This window comes from Anopheles gambiae, chromosome 2, assembly GCF_943734735.2.
Source record: "Anopheles gambiae chromosome 2, idAnoGambNW_F1_1, whole genome shotgun sequence".
NCBI classification, from domain to species: domain Eukaryota; kingdom Metazoa; phylum Arthropoda; class Insecta; order Diptera; family Culicidae; genus Anopheles; species Anopheles gambiae.
This window is the reverse complement of record NC_064601.1, coordinates 91965977-91978709: the sequence shown is the minus strand read 5'-3', so window position 1 is coordinate 91978709 and position 12733 is coordinate 91965977. Positions and strand designations below refer to the sequence as shown.

The following is a 12733-nucleotide window of genomic DNA, read 5'->3' as shown; positions in this document are numbered from 1 at the left end:
GAAACCACTGCTCTATGTGTCTCTCCATGTTCAAGACATTTCCAATGTCCCTTTCAATCGCTATAGGATCTGACAGAGCTAATAAGAAAACTGCATATAAGAATACGAATCGCTAATTTTTACTTCAAATAAATACATGAAGTGTGAAGAATCCTACTCAAACCATGAAATTCTCATCCACAAACTTTCAAACCGTATTCATATATCAAAAGTCTTAAGACTTTTGACATCAATGTGTAGTTATACAATTCTTCCCATTTAAATAGTATGTACAATCCTCCTAAAAGCCTTCAAGGACACTAGAGAGACAATCGCCTTCGATACTTAGTATTGATTCCAATCTAATTGGCCAAACAATTTGTTCGATGCACAGCAAAAAAGGGCAAGGACATGATGTAATGTCACTAATTGTTATGTAGAGCACACACCACTCCCACGTAACAAAACGCTGTTAATCCCTGTAAAGAAAGAGTTTAGCAGCGAGCGTTTGCAATAAGAGCGTGTTGGGTGTGAAATGTGCTCAGTACGTGCCGAAAAAAGAAACAAAAAAAAAAAGAAAAACAGAACACCCTGAAAGATACGATTTTGTGATGCAAATTTTTGGGACCCACGAATTGGCTGCTGTGTGCGCGGTGGAATTGGTCCGTTTTTGGCAGTTGAATTCTCTTGAACAACGCCAATTGAAAATAAGAATCCTTGTAGTGGCGATGTACTAACTGCTTGTGCAGGAAAAACCAATAAAAACAAACATTATTATTAGAGAGAGAGAGAGCAAAGGGAGCCCAAGCCCAAGGTTTCCGTGCTAAGTGAAAATCCTCTCTTCCCAAAGCAAATGAGAAGCCATGGGGTAGGAAAACTGCGCCACACTATGTTCCATTTTTAGCAAAGGAAACGCGTAAATATTGCACACATTTACTTATCTCCCCTTGTTTTGTTACCCCTTTTCCCACGTACCACTTTTACGCGAATGAAAAAAAAGGAAAATATATTTATTGTTACAAGTTTTCCATTCCGGTTACAACAACCTTGCTGCGGATTGCTTTTCTAGCGCGGTACGCTACGGGTTGGGCGTATGGTACTTGCGTACAGTTGGCGTATTTAATACGATGCTAATTAGGAGCCCAAGGCAGTGCGCAGCAGGAAGTGCGTATGGAGGAGGTTTGGTTCTGTGGGGGAGAAATTATGGCAAATAAACGTAATCGTGTGTGTGTGGGGGGAGTTTAGAGTGGTAAAAGATTCGCATTAAGAGGAAAGAGGACTTGTGGTTGTGCGCCAAAAAAGCCCCAAAGCACTTACACATGTTTAATTTCTTTTAATTTCTTTTCGATCGGCCAATGTGGGATTGGCAGTGAGAAGGTTATTGTTTGGGTTTATTTTTAGATACAATATGGAAGCGGGTTTCCCTAATAACACTACCCAGCCACACTTCCTGGTGCGTTGCGGGGGAATAAAATTGACACGCGAGAAACACAAGGAGCCTCCACCGCGTTTAGTTAGCTACGGCAAACTTCCGGTCGATGCGAGCGAAAACGCTCCTTTTAGAAACGTTTGATTAGCACCAACCATTGCACAAGTAGTAGTAGTACTAGTCGTAGTCGTCGTAGCACCAGCAAATATGTCCTTCCCCATCTTCCGACGCAAGTCGTACAAAGTTTACGCTCATAAAGCGGTCAAGAGTGTGGAGTGTGTGGCCTTCAGGACATGGCGAATTCGCCCCCGGGGTTTCCATCTTGCCGGGCCGGGTTCGGCTAATGAGTGCGGGAACTAACTTTACCTTCACATACACACACACACACAGAGACCGCAACCCACAAAACGGGCTCGTTCCGGGCTTCCGGCAACTGCGTTTTCTTGAACGTGTCAACTTTACACGACCGGCCAGTCCTAATATTTTATCCATTAGGACTAAACCGTGTGCCCCGTGTGCCGTGTGTGTGTGTGTGTGCGGATGGGTTGCGTTGGATTTGGAGCTGCTCGTTGGGAAAGGTTGGCGAAAAGTTGGCACAACTCAAACGTGCCCGCAATTCCCCCCTGTGCCTCCCGTGCAGATAAAGAGTTTGTATATTTTAATTTGCTTCCTTTGCTCTCTCTCTCTCTCGCACAAAACGGAACAACATGTTGTCCTGCTGCTGCTGCTGCTACATTGGTGGAGCATGGTGGCTTGTTTTATGTTTCCGGGCATAAGGTCCTTTGCTGAGGGATGGTAGTGGAAGAGGTGACGGTAACAGTGGTAACACGGAACCTTGGCCCTAAGGAAATGTATGGGGCCCTGGGCCCGGTGCTGCTGCTGCGGTGTGTTTCGGTGCGAGTTAAACGGCAAAACGAGTAATTTGGTTACTATTTACACTCGCACGAGTTCGTTTTCGGTCGGTCGAAGTGGAGAAAGTGTGTACTGGCAGTTTGTGTGAGACAGCAGAACAAGAAGAAACACTGAACGAACCCCCTTTTTACAAACGTGTTGGTAATTTTATTGTGGGCTTTGCTTTATTGAACTGGGCGCAAATGAAAACGGCACTACTGGCAGGCCAGTAGCAGTAGCGCAGCGCGCAACGCGCACAACACCATTGGACTTGCTGGCTGTGTGCGCTACATATTTTGCGCGACGCTTACATCGCCCTGTTGTGGGCAGGAGGAATGGTTGGGTCCTCGATTGTCCTTTTTCTTCCTGCCCCTTCGGAAGGTTCTAACATTTTGTTTGACTTTCTACTTCCTCGGTCGGTTCCTCGGCAACATTGTAATGTTGTTGTGCGTTTAAATGGTGCGTTTTCGGTGGGTGTTGGTAGGAGGATTTTATCAAAGGGGATGGTATTAGTAGTGGCTTCAAGTGGGCAGATGTGTTGACTGTTAGTAATGGGTTAGTTTTACAATTTTTCTTTACATTTCTCCTTTTTTTATAATTTATAATCTTTTTTCTACTCCTTTTTCAATTATGTTGTATTAGCTATTTATTTATTTTATTGATTGTTACGCCAGGACTCCACACAGCATAACACGGAGCGCAACATAACAACTGACAGCTGCTAAACGCTTCATAAAACGCTTTATTGCCGGTACCATGTTTTGAATATCCTTAGTAGGCCGCTCATTTTTCGTTGAAAAGCTACCAACCTACTGCGATGACCGATAGTAAATGAAACGCTTAACCTCCTTTCCCAAGCGTTTTCTCAAGCGTTTGGCAGCTGTCAGTTGTTATGTTGCGCTCCGTGTTATGCTCTGTGGAGTCCTGGCGTTATGTTTTTTTAAACTAAATTATGTCAGAAAGCCGGTCTCGTAGTACAGTCGTCAACTCGTACGACTTAACAACATGCCCGTCATGGGTTCAAACCCCAAATGGACCGTGCCGCCATACGTAGGACTGACTATCCTGCTATGGGGGGGAATCAATTAGTCACTGAAAGCCAAGCCACAAGTGGTACAGGCAGGCCTTGACCGACATCGGTTGTTGAGCCAAAGAAGAAGAAGAAGATGTCAGAAAGACTATTTTTAAACTATTTATATTTAAGTTTTTATTAGCTACTACCTTTTTCTATTTTTCTACATGATTATTTACATGAAAAATTCTTTTCTATTACTATTATTTTTCCTTTACTTGTATTTCTTAATTATTTTAGTATCTTTGTCTTCAAATTTGTGTTCTGTTTGTTGTTTTGATTCGTTTTAGTTCTATTATTTATCAATTAATGTAAATATTATGTTGTTTTACTACTTGTAACATTTAGTTTTCGTATTGAACCTCATCGGTTGAATCGATTTTAGTACTTACAATTTTAAATATTTTTAAATGATATCATACCAAAAGTAATGATTGCAAAACTATAACATAAAGATAAATTGAAAGTAATTTGACTAAACAAGCTAATAATTTATGTAAAAATGTCGCATAGCCTTTCTTTTAATTTATAGGAATTTATTTTTGTTTTATTCAGGAGGAATGGTTCAAAAAGGCCGTATTGCTAAACAGGAATTTTATTAATTGAAAAAAAAATCCATCCAGTACACAGTAACGTAAACCGTTCAATTCAAAATTATTGACAGGCGAAAAAAGAAATAGGGGAATAAGGTTCGACCGTGCGCATGAGCCAGCCTCGGTACCGGGGCGAAAAGGAGCCGGCGAAACTTAGCGAGGACACTGTGCCGGCCCGGTCTGCTTCCTTGCGCATTGAAGAAGGGCCCTAATAGTGAGTCCACCATGACTTGGAAGCAGCATAACACGAAAGGGGAAGTACTGAATCCCATAAGGAAACGATTGCTTCTAAGGATTCTGATTAGAAAAATGCTTATTGGATGGATTAGAGCCAATCATTATAAATTTTGGCTTTACCCTATATCCGATGGTTTATCAAGATAAGCACTACAGCCTGTTTGTGGCCCGTGATCGTGATCTTCTGTGGATGCGGAAGTGCATTTTAGCGATCATTTGTGTTGGGAATGGGAAACGGAGAAAAAAAAAACGGAGTAGCGTGAAAGTTTGTTCGAGGATGACGAACCTGATGCATTGCATGGTCCAGCCACGGTTTTCGTTACATTAGCACATCGTTTGGAGTGCACACACACATAGGGCTCCCGTTATTTACGACTCGTACTCGGACGGACAAGTTGTTTCAGGACTCTCCCTCCCCTCCCCCCTCCCAAATGGGTTCAATCGAGTGCAGCAGCAGAACGAAAGTGGAAAGAAAGTCCACTGGCGCGAGATGGTTTTTTAAGCAAACCGGAGGAAGGGACGGCCAAGAAACCAAAAAAAAAGTGTCATGCATCATAAAGCATGCATTTTTTGTTGTTGTAAGGTTTGAGGGTTGCGTACGAAAATGGTACACCCTGCCGCCAACACACACACACATTGGGACATCGGGACTCGAGGGGGCTTCTTTCACAACCAGCCATTGCTATCCAACTATTGAGGGAGGGAATAGTGAAATTATTTGATGCAACATGGTTATAAGTTTTTTTTCTTTATTTTTTGAAAATTTGTTAGTGTTTTCTCAACCCCCCTTAACCACCGAAGTAATGGTGGTGCGAGTGCAACGGAATGTTCCATGGGAAGGTTTGGGAAGGGGTATATTTTGGGATTTTCCATTTTTTGGTTGCTGTTTAGTTGTTTAATGCGAAGGGAAAGGAAGCGAAAAGTTTCCAGAGAGTGAAACTGTACCTAACGCCGAACTACACACACACACAAAAAAGGTTAAGGGAAACTTTCATATAGCATTAACAGCAGCATGGTTAGCAGAACACAGTAGGCTAGTTCTTTGCGGTGGTGATGGTGGTGGATGGGTGAGGGAATGGAACGCGCTCCAACAGTGCGCAGATCAACGAAACGATCCACACAGTTTTGACAAAACATATGAATTACGGACGCAAACTCCCCCCCCCCCCCTCGCCCGGGGGGGTGGGATGGAGCGAATGAACGTGACACGCAAAGGCAAAGGAGAAGCCGGAAAATTAATTACCGGAAGAAGGTGGATTTATTGCCCTGGTGGCTGCTGGGCGAGACGCGACACAAACCCTCCCTCTCTTTCGCTTTTCGGGGGGAGGTGAACAACGCTGTCGAAAGCGGAAGGAGCAAAGAAGGAATAAAAGGAAAAAAAAACCGTTGGTGAGACAGTGCCAAATTAAAAAGCGCGAAAACACCCCCGTCCCCGCCGTCGCGTGGAAGAAGGTGCAGAGGAGGTGTACAGCCATACATACACACACACACAGAAAATGCAGTTTCTTTTCTGACATTTGCACAGATTGATCTTTTGCACTGTGCGCCGGTATGGAACTGTTGGACCTTAGCGCGGGACTGTTTGGTTGGCAATGTCCAGTGATTATTTAATTTAATATATATTAGTTTCATAAATTATTAATGATATATTTGAAGAGTTTTGTTTTTTTTTCCTTTCGACTGTAAAACACGTTTTATTTAGCTGAAAAACGTCCAAAAAGTGCATCACTAATAAGAGGATCACTATCTGGAGGTGTGATCTTGATCTGTATTGTGTCAGATTTTAGGCAAAGCCTACTTCACAGTGTGTCGGTAGGGAAAGTTTACACATCAAAGCAAAAAAACAGGTGTCAAACAGTAGTTGATCTCTCTCTCTCTCTGTTTTGCCTCTTTGTTGCTTTGTGCTATGTGTTTCTTTTGTCTATTTATTACAGCTTCTTTGTTTAGACATCCACTTTGTCAACATTGTTGTGGTGGTTCTATTTGTGTTGTTTTGTTTATTTTCCTTCTCTTTTCATGTTTCCCATTTTGCTTTCCATTTCATCGCATTTGCAACTGCGGGGCACCGGAGCCCGGGTAACAAATCCCAATTCCGATACCGCTTCCGCAATTATTGCACTTGCCACTTGCTGGTTTGTGGTGGTACAAACGACACTACTCACACACGCACACAAAAAAACCTCCCAAAACCACTTACACATATTGTTGTCGTCGTCGCTGGCGGCAGGTTCCGGCGCAGGTTCAAATGTTGCTCTAATTTATGCATAATTATGCACCCCTTATGCATCGCCGGTTGAACGTGAATGGGAGAGAGGGAGAGTGTGAGTATGAAGTGGAGGATTTCAGGTTGGTTTTTCGGGTTTGTTCTGCGGTGTCATATGTTTATTATGAACCTGGGATGTTAGGAAAGTGGGAATGGGAAGCTAGTTAAGTGTGTTTGTTTGTTTTGTTTATGTAAAAGAAACATTCAGTTACATAAAAAGCTAAAGAGGAGATAAGAGAAGAATAGTAAAGTGAAAATAAATAATGAAGCAAATAAAAAGAATTTAAAAAATAATTTAAAATCAAAGGTAAATTGGAAGAAAAAAAACACAAAGAATGTCACTCACTGTTAACCAAACATTAACTCCAATGAGCAACAAATGAAACTTTCCTTAAATACAGGTAAAATAAAGTAAGAAAAAAAAAGAAATACACACACCCAAACAAAAACACAATTTTGACGAGGACCGAGGGCCGACCTCGGCAGCCAGTGTGAAGAATGCATTCACACCACCTTGTTTTGGTGCCGCGAGTGTGTGTGTATGTTTCCAAATTTATGCTAATTCATATCTGGTGTGAAATGAGTTTGTTTTCAGTGTCTGCTGCACTGAAGGTGCTTTTTTTCGTCCCCTTCACCGCCCACTGACTGTCTCTCTATCAGCTGCTCAGTGAAACAAATGCTTCCGAATCGCCACCACCGATCGTGGTTTAGTTCTGTGCGTAATGTGGGTAACACATTGTGAGTGGCGTTGTAGTCTCCCCCGAAAAAAAACCTTTTTCAAAAGTAAACTGTTTACAGCTCTTCTAGTGTTCCCATGATGGATGGAAACAGTTTACAGGTTTTGGTGCGGAAGAAAAAACACTGTCAACCCACCCCGTTCCAAAGTACTCTCCCGCATGTGTGGGTATCGGTTGTTTTTATCGTCTGTCGAAAAATATCGCGCCAAAAGCCAACTAACTGGCTATGTGGGGGAGAGGAGGGGGACATCTTCTGAAGGTTTTTTGTACCTTTTGGCCTTTGTTTGGAGTCATTCGCGAATCGCCACCCGCTCCACCAGTAGGATGGCAGCATGGCGGTATAATAGATACAAATAAACAAATAAACGTACAAACAAACTATTCCTTTGCCCCGCGTGTGTGCAGTGTGTGTGTCTGCCCGCAGACAGAGCCGTAATGGAATGAATTGACGACAGTTTATGGCTTTTCCTGAACTCTGCACACGCGTCTCGATTGCGCGCCAAGCCCCGGGAGTGGCGGGAGTCGATTGCTTGTTTGGAGGTGGAAAGCCGGTAGGGGAGCATAACAAAAAAAAAAAAGCCGGAAGCTCCCAAGCACCGGTTTGACAGTTTGATGGGGGTCTGGTGGTTTGCTCACAAGAGGGCATACGCATTGGAAACACACAACGGAAGACGATAGGATGGTTGTTTGATGGAGTAGTTCGTTCTATTTATAAAGTATGCTAGATGTTGTAGATGTTTTTCTGGTGGCTTTAGAATTATTTAGTGTTCTTTACATTTCCACAAACAAAATTTGACATTTAAATTGCAAGTGCAGCAGGAGATCCGGGAACAATATCCCCACCAACACCGCCTATCATATCATCGCACCTTTGGTGTGCGCATATTAGTCTGGTCAGTCCCCGCGAAAAAAAAGCGAAAGAAAGAAACGCATCCAAGTAGCCGAGAGTCAGTTTATTATTTTAATGCCTTTGGTAGCCGTTTATTTAATGACACCCGGTAACGGTTGGCCATTTATCTCGGTGTTCACATTTGGGAAGGAGGTTTTGGGCTAGGGGATGGAAGATGCTTCTGATTCTTAGTCTGTGATCTGCGTCCAGCCGACGACGACGCGTTGACGACATAATTTGCCCAGTAGCTCTCCTAGTGGTATGCAGATTGAGTAAAGCAGGGGCTTTTCGGGGGTGTGGATTAATATGGCTGTGAATAATAACAAAAAAGCAAGACACAAAACAAGCGTCTAATGTTCTTAATGTTTGAATCCTCTCCGCAAGGAAAAGGATGCAAACGGTCGGTCGGCGTATTAGGTTGCGTTCTTTCTTTCGGGGTTTTTTTTGCGTACAACGCGCGGTTGCTAACGGCAACCGAACGTGGCGACACGTTTCACGTTGCGTCTTCTTGCGCTGACCGTTGTTCTAATGTCAAGACGGGACCTCGAAGAGAACCGGGGGAGGAAATCAATAAAGTGGGGACCGACCGTGGGGCGCGGACGAAATAAATCGATTTTCGATGTTTTGCAGCCCGCTGCTACCGATTGCTGCCGATTGTGTTCGGTGTGGTGTGTGTGGTGTGGGGCTCCGTCCGGAAGCTAAATGTTGTGTGCGTTTTTACGATGAAGCAGCAAAGGACTCGCAAACACACACAGACAGACCCTTTCAGCATCTTCAATTTGGTACGCGAATTAGGTGATAAATGGTACCAGATCAAGGACAACTGCACACGCACACGTTTGGGGTCGTCGGGAAGACGGAGGTGGGAGAGTGAGGGACTTGCCGCGTGTCTGGCCACTGTGTGTCTGGCTGGCTGGGGCTTTTTTTCGGGGGAGTGCAAGATTTATGCATAAAGTTTAAGATAATTTTATAGCCACGGTTCGCGCGACCCTCATCCCTTTCTGGTAGAATTAAGAGCCAAGCCCACGCAACAAAGCTGACACACACTCAGGAGAGGAGGACAAAAACACACACACACACACAGGGTTGAAGGTAAGGAAGGTGCACTCACACAAACAGCGATGATGTGGTCACTGGAGGAAAACCCAAAATCCGCCCGCCAGCCCAAAGAAGCAGACTCATTGATGAGAGGATATCATTACGAGTGTGTGGGGCCTTTTGGCGGGCGGAGGAGCCGAATTTGGCAAGAACGTGTGACACGGCGCTGCGTGCATCGGAAGGTATTTTGTGTGTGCGGAAAGTTTCTCAATTAAATGAGACATTTTTTTTTAGCCCGGTGGGGAGTGGGTGAGCGTTGGATGGGTTGGGGGTGCTACTGTAAATATTTGCTGTCGTGCTGCTGCTGTCGGTTGTGAGCTGCCTGGTGGAAGGTGTTTTTGTTGTTGATGCCACTGTTGCTCGGTACAATGAAGTATAGTCGTGTTTTGTAAATGGACCTGAACGGAGCTCATTGAAAAGCTTTGTCCAGTAGCTCTCTGTCTCTCTGTCTCTTTCCTTTTCTCTCTACGAATACGTGTCACTATATTTTGCCAGGTAGCAACCATGAAAACCGATTAGAATAAGAAACGATAACACAAACGATTCTCGCTTCTGTGCCATTGCATAGCCGAAAGGATGTTGCCAGCCTTTTGCGTCCTTTCGTCGCTACCGAACGGTAGTGCGAACAGCTGATTGCGCAAAACTTGCATGCGATTTGCATACCCCGTATACGCCGTAGTACGGGAAGACAGTACAGGATCTGCCATGAATGTATCAACAAAGTGTTAGGATTGGTATTTAATGGAATGTATTTTAATTTTTATAGGATCATAGTTAATTGAGTAATTTGACATTTTGTCTATTTGTTTTGCTAAATGTTTTTAAGCTTCATGATATAAATATTGATCATTTTTATCAGCTCAGCTCGATGACAGTAAGCACGAATTAATAAGTTGGTTTGTATGCCTTAACAACATAAATTGATGCTATAAAGAGATTTACTCTTTTATAATTTTCTATAACGATTATTATTCTTCACAGTTTTACTTACGAATGATTCGAAAATTTTATTAAAACTGTCTTAACTGTCTTTAAAACTGTGACTAACATGTGTTCAATTCTTCATTGAAAATTTAAAATCATCTCTAATACTCTAAAATTATTAATTTACTTCATAGTAAAAACACATTACAGACGATTATTAAGGCGCTACTTATTGCATTCCAATTGTTACGGGAGGTAAACATTGCAAATTGCAAACAAATTGCAACCGCTCTGCCTGTATCGCAATACAAGAATTTCCACTGCTCGTACGCTTCCCGTACCGTGGTGCGACCCCTGCAACGCGGTTACCAACCCTGTAAAATGTCAACATCGTGCCGGTACAGAGAAAGAAACCGCAAACCCCGAAACACCGCTAGCTGTCTCCCTCCGCTAGCGCCAATGGGCGTGGCTTACGAGTGGGAAATGGAGGGTGAAATTTACCCGCACCATCCGGCCGTCTCTTTCCAGCGCAAGCAGCGCAGCACCGTAGCGCACTCGTACGCACACGTACAGAAAAGGGGTTGAGGGATAGCGCAAGCGAGCGAACGCTACACAACCGCCCGCTAGTGCGCTCTCGTTCCAACCACCGCTGCGTGGCGTACGTTGCTGCCCGTCGGTGGAAAAGAGACGCAGCGTGTACGGCGCAACCGAGTACGGCGGGTCTCTCCGCCGCACTGGTGTGTGTGCGTGTGCTGTCAACGGGCAACGTTCAAAATGAACGTTGCGGATGAATGTTAGTCTCAGTTTACATCTCGAAGCGATTGCACGCGGGAATTTCGTGCGTTTACGTACACAAAACACACATTCCGGTGGCCGACCTAGCTTTTATTCATCAACTCGTGCTCGACCGTGTGTGTTGTGTGGCGCCGCTGTATTGTTAGCAGCAGCAGTAGCACAATATATGCACACCCCGTTCTAGCGAGCTCTAATATAGCAGGCAATAGCTGCTTACCGAGTGCGTCGGGGCCGCCGTCGTTTGTGTTGCGTGCCGTGTGATCGTGTGAAAATTCGGAAAAGTGAAAATAATCGGGGGTTTTTGGGGAAAATCGGCAAAAAAAAAAGAAAACAACCGCAAAGGTGCAAAGTGAGTGTGAGGGCAAACCACACAAGCAAAGATATTGGTTACAGCTCGGGCCCATCGCTTCTCCAACAACCCGTGCATTGCAAGCGTGCGCGATTGTGTGAACTTGTGTGATGCGAATTGTTCCGGTGCGTGCGTGAATCGACATCCACACTGCCATCAGCCCCGGTGGTGGTCCACAGCAGCAGCCCTGCATGCCTGAGATCTTCAAACCAGGGGGTCGTGTGGTGTCGGCGAATGTTTACGGATGCTGTTGTTGTTGTTGTTGTGGTTGGTTGGCGCGATCTGCACAACCCGCTTGAGCGGCAACGACCACTGGTAGAGCCGTAGTAGAGGGCGGTTTTGTTGTTAGCCACCAATGATTGCCCGGCATACTGGGGACACCCAACCGCGGGGACAGCAGTCAGCCAGAGACCCTATCCGGTAGGCAGTGGCGCATCGAATGATAACTCCGACCTGGACACACAGGACGATTGCGAAGGCCAGAAAGGCTTTGGTTCACAGAAGACCCCAATAGCAACGGTGTGCGATATGGTATGAGCTGTACTCTTGCCAACGTTACAGCGACTGCATCCTTTTCCATATGCGAGAAGAACAGCAAAAGGGCAGCCAAGGTCCAATAGTCATCTGAGCTAGTGAAACCGAAACAGGCTGGGTAGTGAATCCGAAGCCGTTTTGTGTGAATTAAAGTGTTGTTGTGTGATTTTGCCCTTCATTTTCTACCGGAAAGCTCTTTACGGCGGGAGCAAGTGAAAATATTATTAAACCACAAGAAGATAAAAAAGCGAAAAAATAGCAACAAAAAAAGTCAAGCGAATGGTGAACGAGCGAGCGAGCGAACGTGCGAACGAGCGTCCCGCTGGTAGTAGACATGCGTACTTGGATGGTGTAGTAGTAGCAGTGTGCGTGTGGTGTGTGTGCTGAGATCGCCGTGTAGTGTCGAAAGCCATCGGGCCAGGTAGTAGCCATCGCTGCTGCTGCTGCTGCAACCAACAGCAACGCCATCGCGCTCAGCTGTCAAAAAAGCTGTTTTTTTGTTTGTTTGTTGGTAGTTGACCACAGAGGCGGGCGTTTGTGTTTGTGTTGTGCGCGTTCCTGTTTTCCTCCTGTTTTTTTGTTCCGTTACCTTTTCCTTTGGGTTGTTAACTGCGTCTTGTGTGCGTGTGTGTGCGTTAGTAGGCCGGAACTTGCGGGATAGCGCGTGTGTGTAGTGGTCGATAGAGGTACCCGCGCCCGCGTTTAATGTGTTGAGGGATTGCGGAAACTGGTCACCCGCCCCCCGAAAAAACCAATCAACGGAGCTCTCCGGCTTTGCACCGGGACGCGAGATTCGTCCTCGTGGAGGGATTCGGTGGAGCGGCAGAGGGCGGCGGAGGCGGAGGCGTCGGCGGGCGGACAGTGTTGGGCAGCGGGTCCCGTAACGCAGAAACCATCGATCACCAAAGGATAAACGGTGGCGGCGGCGGCGTCGGCGGTGCCG

General features: G+C 45.2%; 1 protein-coding gene across 1 annotated transcript in view; it reads left to right on the top strand.

Annotated features, from left to right (window-relative positions):
• Positions 1 to 10856: 10856 nt before the first annotated feature.
• Positions 10857 to 12733, top strand: part of LOC1276544 (POU domain protein CF1A) — a 5175-nt gene continuing 3298 nt past the window's right edge. The window contains exon 1 of the mRNA XM_061644256.1: positions 10857 to 12733. This exon is cut by the window's right edge and continues 3298 nt beyond it. The gene's annotated coding sequence lies outside the window, so the exon portion shown is untranslated.